Here is a 6,353-nt window from a genome sequence, read left to right as displayed (position 1 = left end):
ATACTGGGACTCACATAATGGAGATGAGCCATCTTTCCCATCCTTTATGAAGATAGGATTGTATAGATAAAAGGTTCTTCCATTTTGGAGACTGACTTAGTCACATGAACCATCAAATCACACACAGGTACACACAAAGGAACACATAGCATATATATATATCATGAATAATTATGCTTTGGTTTTATACCGTCCTATCAAAATGTGATATGAGTCACAGAGGTAATTTCAACTTTTTCAGTTGTCACAGTAAAAAGTAAAGGGAAGCAGGTGAAATTCATTTTAATAATTCATTTTAACATATGTCCAAAATATTATAATTTCAGCAGTACCAATATTAAAGCAATTACAAATGAGATATTTTGCACTAAGTTTTTGTACTAAATCTTCAGTTCGTGTTAATACTAGCCACATTATAACTTTTCAGGAGTCACTTCTGGCTAGAGGTTGCCAGTTCAGTGCAATCCGGCTTTCATGTGTAGGCAGAGAGAGGCCCAGAGAGAAAAGGGAGGGAGAAAGCTTTCCCAACTTCTCCATATTTTGTTATTCAGATGATCTTCTTTATGTTTAAATGTAAATGTCTTTTCATATTTTTAACCTAACTGGCTAGTCATTTTACTGTTTGATAAACAACCCTCTGATAGAGAGTTTCTATTTTTGAGAGTTCTCTGAGGAAGCAGAGAAAGGAAATACATAAACATGACTCCAGTGATTGGAACAAAATTAGAAGATTCCTGAGGAAAAATTGCTGCTATAATTTAACAAATGTACCTCAGTAACATCCAAGTCTCGTGAGACGCACATTGTTTAGTTTGGCTTAACAGCAAATGAATGTGCTTTTTCTTTTTTTTTTTTTTTTTTTTTGTGGTTTTTTTTTTTTTTTGGCTGGGGCTGTGTTTGAACCCACCACCTCCAGCATATGGGACCAGTGCCCTACTCCTTGAGCCACAGGCGCTGCCCGAATGTGCTTTTTCTTTACTTTTTCCCTCTCTTTTTATTATTTAGCTAAAATGAATGACCACTGGTGATTACAACGTAATTTAACGACAGAAGGAAAAGAAAAAGCCAGGAATTATTTAAACGACACTTTAACTCAATCAATTATGTACTGATAAAATTATGATAATGTGATCCAGATTACAAGGATTTTGGTATTTTTCCATAGTCTTTTAGGTACTTATTAATGCATTAGAAAACATTCCTATAAAATTAGCATATAAAGTTATACATAAATTACATATTTCTTTTTTTTTTTTTTTTGTCGAGACAGAGTTCTACCCTATGCCCTGAGCAGAGGGCAATGGCATCGTAGCTCACTGCAACCTCAGACTCCGGCTGTGGGCATCCTGCTGCCTCAGCCTCCGAAGCCGCTGGGATTACAGGCGCTCGCCGCGGCGCCCGGCTGGGTTTTTCCATTTTTTTTCATGAGTCGGGGTCTCACTCTTGCTCAGACAAGCCTCGAACTCCTGAGCTCAAGCAATCCTCCCTCCTCAGCCTCCCACAGTGCTGGGATTACAGGCGTGAGCCACCGCGCCCGGCTCATAAATTACATATTTCTATATAGAAGTGTTCTCAACTGACCAGGCTTACCAGACAGCATTTAAATATCATGTTTTAAATATAGGTAGATGTAGCGCACACATATATTTTATCAAACATTCATGAATATGATTCTTCTCTGAGGCTTATCTGAAATTTTGTAGTATTTCCTAAAATAACCTGGTCACATCCCAGTCATCACCATCAATGATAATATAAACAATGACATAAATAACAACTAAGGTTTAAAGACCATATTCCTAGCAGAGATATTTCCAAGTTAAAGAAAATGTACTTTTTACTTTTTATAGATATTGCTAAATGACCCTTCAAAGAGTTTATGCTAATGAATCCACTCAGCAAAACATATCTGACTGCCTTTATCAATAGTCTAAAACCTTTGATCTTTGACAATTCCAGAGACAGAATACCTTGTGTGAAAATATTTGTTTTCATTTGCCTTTTTTGTTATCATTTAGATAGCATCTTATTCTTAGTTGTGTCACATTCCACATCTCACTAACGGTAAAGGACAGACCAGGAGATGAGCAAGTTATATAAATGAGATGATTTTATAGGTTAAAAAAATCACGCAAAAAAGTTGAATTGCATGAAAAGATACAGGCATTTTTGACTCTGAAGACAGAGTCTGTTTTTATGAAAAGCCCCTATTCCTTGTGAAATTGAGCACTTTTGATTGAAATCAGTTTGCATGTTAAGAAGTTGATTAGTAGGGAAGCTGTTAGGAGTATTCAAACCATCCACGCATGGCTAGCAGTTCTTGCTGCTATGATTATATTTTTAGACTAAATGGGGGTCAGACTGAACAGTCTCAAGATATGACAGCTATTAAACATACACTCAGAGAAACCCCAAAGGCATGCCAAAAATTGACAGGGTTTTATTTTTACATACCTGATTCTTAACTGTTCCAGATCTGAAATCTCTTGTTGACTTTTCACTCAATAAAATCATATTACCATTGAGTATTTTATTGTCAGTAGGTGGCATTCTCGACTGAAAACATACTTTATAACTCCACCTTGTGGCCTCTACATAACCTTTTAAGTGGTTGATTAAAAAGCCTTAGCCTCCTTTTGTTTTTTTGCTGAGTTGTGATATATTCTGCATTCTCCCTCAAGACTATATGCATCAATTAGCATATAGACAGCTGTTCTGAATTAGGCTAATACAAATCAGTATGTAGTATTTAATTTAGGAATAATACCCACTTATGTAAGGATTTTCTCTGGTGAATCAGGACACACACAGATGGTTTGAGAAATAAAATGCTTTGAGAATCTTGGGGCCATTTTCTAAGTGCTTATTTTAGTACCCTCCCCCATAAACCTTTTAACAAAGCAACAATATGATAGAGTTCTAAGATGATAGAATTATTCTAGAAATAATAGTTATTATTAGTTGCAGGGACATGAAGCTTATCTAGCTTACCCCTCTAACGTTATGGATGAAGAAGTAAGTTCATTATAGAAAAAACTTTTTCAAGAAAATGACTGGAAAAGTCTGGACTTTCTAATTTGAGTCCAGCGAGTTCTACTTTCTCAGAATTATTCATACCTTATTAGAATAAGATGTGAAATCCACAGTAAAAGGTAGAAGAAAAGCAAACAATCACTTGGAAAATCTATATATACAATTAGTATTGGTAATGTTTTCACCATTCCAGTTATGCCATTTAATTCCTTAGTCTATTAAATATCTAATAGATTTTCTTTGTTTCAGCTAATAATTTGTTAAGTAGTTTCTGAAATGGCAACCTACCCTTTGGCAAAAAAACCAGTAATGGATATGCATTTGGGAAGTTTTCATTGTGTCTGGCTAAGACTTATGAACTTCATCAACTTGGGGTGTTAGTCTCTGCTTATCTTATTTATAATTAGCGTTACTGACCCAGTTTGCCTTTATTCCAGAGACTGTACCAAGAAATCTTTGATGGAGATCTATGCTGGTGATTCTAGTGAGAAAATTCATTAAATGTTCCTTTATGGAGCTGACAAGATTGGGCATAATACCTAGAATTAGGAAAAAGTACAATTGTTTTCTTTAGCATGAGACATGCATTGTTGATTGCCTTTGTTATAAAGAAATTTTGCTTTAATCATTATCAGTTTCTCCAAAAGAAGCTTGATCATTTATCAGTGTGATTCTCATAAAGAGCATATCGGCCTGACATTATTCTCTCTCCTCCTTTTCTTTTGCTTAGTAAGTAGCACTCATCTCTCTGTCAAAGGGGCATGTGATTGTATTCTTGGTATTTGCTCACTCAGAAAAGATTCACTTTATGCTAAATGGAGACCAGATACTTGCCTTTATTGTTACTTGAAACTTTGACAAAACCTATTCACTTGCTTTGAACACTATTGCCCCGAGTTTATTTTCTTGGGGGAAAAAAGGCCATAGTTATTTGGAAAAATTGAGTTCTCATTTATCTTGGCTTATTTGTGACACAGAAAAATCTGCTGTCTCAGAGTTCACAAAAGAACAAAGTGGAAGAAAAGACCCATAAGTCTATACATTTCAGAAACAAGAAGGATTCATTTTTGCCTTTTCTGTTTGTCTTTTGAATAGAGTTTGGAATGAATATTCTTGTGAATATTTGAGATTTAATGATGCAAACATTATCAACCTGTATGTTTCTCTAATATAAAGGCTTATGCGTTACCAGGATAACCTGAACACTGTTTCGAGAAGTTTATTACCATGGAAATTAACTTTGATGCAGCTACAAACACAGAGCCTCAAATACATGTCCAGGAAGGGAATACCTCAACTGATTTTTCAATATGCTATAGTAAATATTTAAAATAAATCTGTCAAAATTTTGAATAAATTAACAAGTTTTATTTTTTATTTTTATTTTTCAATAATTCATATGATTCTTTTTATAAATCTTTGAACCTTTCTCTCTGCTTAAAATAAGATTTCTCCCCTGTGCAAATTGCATAGTGCATTAACTTGTCATTAAGAGGAGCTCTGCTATCCTACATAATGAACACATGATTACGTGTTTAGATTAATGGTTACTATGCCAACTAAGATAACTATATTTCAGTAAAATGATCTCACTAGATTTTAAATTCTGGTAACTTAGAAATAGCAGGAGCATCTATTATTGTTCCTGGAATTTCTTTCTTCAGTAGGTCCTTGGTCTCAGGGATTCGAAGAATGAACCCGCGGACCACAGATCAGTGGTAAGATAGGATTTTATTAGACAGAAAGGCAAACAGAAGGATAAAAAGCACCAGAGCTCCTGGACAGAAGGACTAAAAAGCACCAAGAGCTCTGGCAGACGGAAAGACCCAAGTGGGGAGTCTCTGCGTGGGCTCTTTTTCTATTAGGTCTTGAGAATTACACTTGGCCAGGACTTGGCAAATGGAAACATGTTTTGAATGTTGCTCAGGACAAAAGGTCAGGGCATTCCCTTCATGAAATTCCCTAGGCCTAGGAAAACTGGGGTCCTTGGCTAGCCTTGAATGGGGAACCCTGTATCATTATTATGCATGGTCCTGAGGTACTTCATTTATTTACATAAGGGATTTATGTGGCCACTTAGAGGTGTGGTCTTAACTGCTGGAATGCAAATATGAGCACCATCCTTTTTCAGTGCACATAAAGTTTAGTTGAGATGTATCAGTATACCAACCTAAAATGTAGTGCAGAAAGAAACGGAGTAGCAGATGCAGCAGTGAGCCATCTTAATTCAGTGGGGAAGGGCTTAGGAAATTGAGATTGGTCAAATTGACTTTTGAGGGATGTTAAGCAAGTGCTTCTTTAGGTATAAGGTACTACACATTGTACATGGTATTATGAAAATACTATGTAGCAGTAACACAATCATCATGAAGTTATAGGATGATCTCATGGGGAACATTTGATAGGTTTATATCCTCTGAATCCCTGCTGAGACTGTAGTTTAACAACACTTGCTGTGTTCAATTCATTGATATGTATGTGGGGAATAAATAATTTTGTGTTAGTCTTCAGGAAGCAGTGAGCATTTTTAGAAGGTCCTTATTTGATCATGTGTTTTTATTTTGGGGGCTCAGGAGTACTCTTAAGTATTTTCCTCAGAAATGCAACGTGGACCATGCTTTGTTCAGAATGCAACTAAAGAAAAGACATACTCATACTGGGGCCAATGGGCCATGCTGGACGCCTGGTGTCCCCAGCCTGTGCAGCCACCAGGTTCTGGGCTCTCAGGCTGCCGGCTGTCAGCAGGGGAGTCTCCGCCTCCTTGTACTGCTTCAGTACTCTCAGTATGGCATTGAGTCGGTTGCACTGCTGTGATTCATCACCTTCTCCTAAAGTTGCATCCTGACTTACTTCCACACTTGCACACTGAAGAATGCTAACATCTTCATTAACTTGCTTAAGGAATGTAACAAAAATCACAACATTCTGAAATTTCTTGGTCATTGCAATGATCTTGCTTGGAAGAAGAAAATGCTTGAAGAGAGAGGACATTGAAAATAGGACAAACCAGGGATCATGGCAATGCGATGCGAAAGAGACTTTTTAATCCTCCAGAGAACTCTGAAAAAATATGTTCTGTTTCCACTGGATGCCTTGGCTGAGAGAAGACGCTTGGTTGATAGCTGAAAGAGTCCTATCTTATTTGGTCTCTAGAATCCTTTGATTAGAAAGTGACTCATGAGAAACTGAACCATGAAGGAATATAAAAATCCTGGATCTGAGTATTTGTCGGGCAGAGCCTTTAGTACTATTTCTCCTCTACCAACAAACCTGACCTGTACCATGTTCCTCCCTTTGTTTACAACCAGTTAACATTTGAG

General features: G+C 36.6%; 1 pseudogene; it reads left to right on the top strand.

Moving 5' to 3' along the window:
- Positions 1–5,705: 5,705 nt before the first annotated feature.
- Positions 5,706–6,134, top strand: LOC128591290 (COX assembly mitochondrial protein 2 homolog; annotated as a pseudogene).
- Positions 6,135–6,353: the final 219 nt, after the last annotated feature.

Source organism: Nycticebus coucang, chromosome 8 (genome assembly GCF_027406575.1).
Source record: "Nycticebus coucang isolate mNycCou1 chromosome 8, mNycCou1.pri, whole genome shotgun sequence".
NCBI lineage: Eukaryota > Metazoa > Chordata > Mammalia > Primates > Lorisidae > Nycticebus > Nycticebus coucang.
Note: the sequence above shows the minus strand (reverse complement) of the source record. Positions and strands in the feature narration are given on the sequence as shown.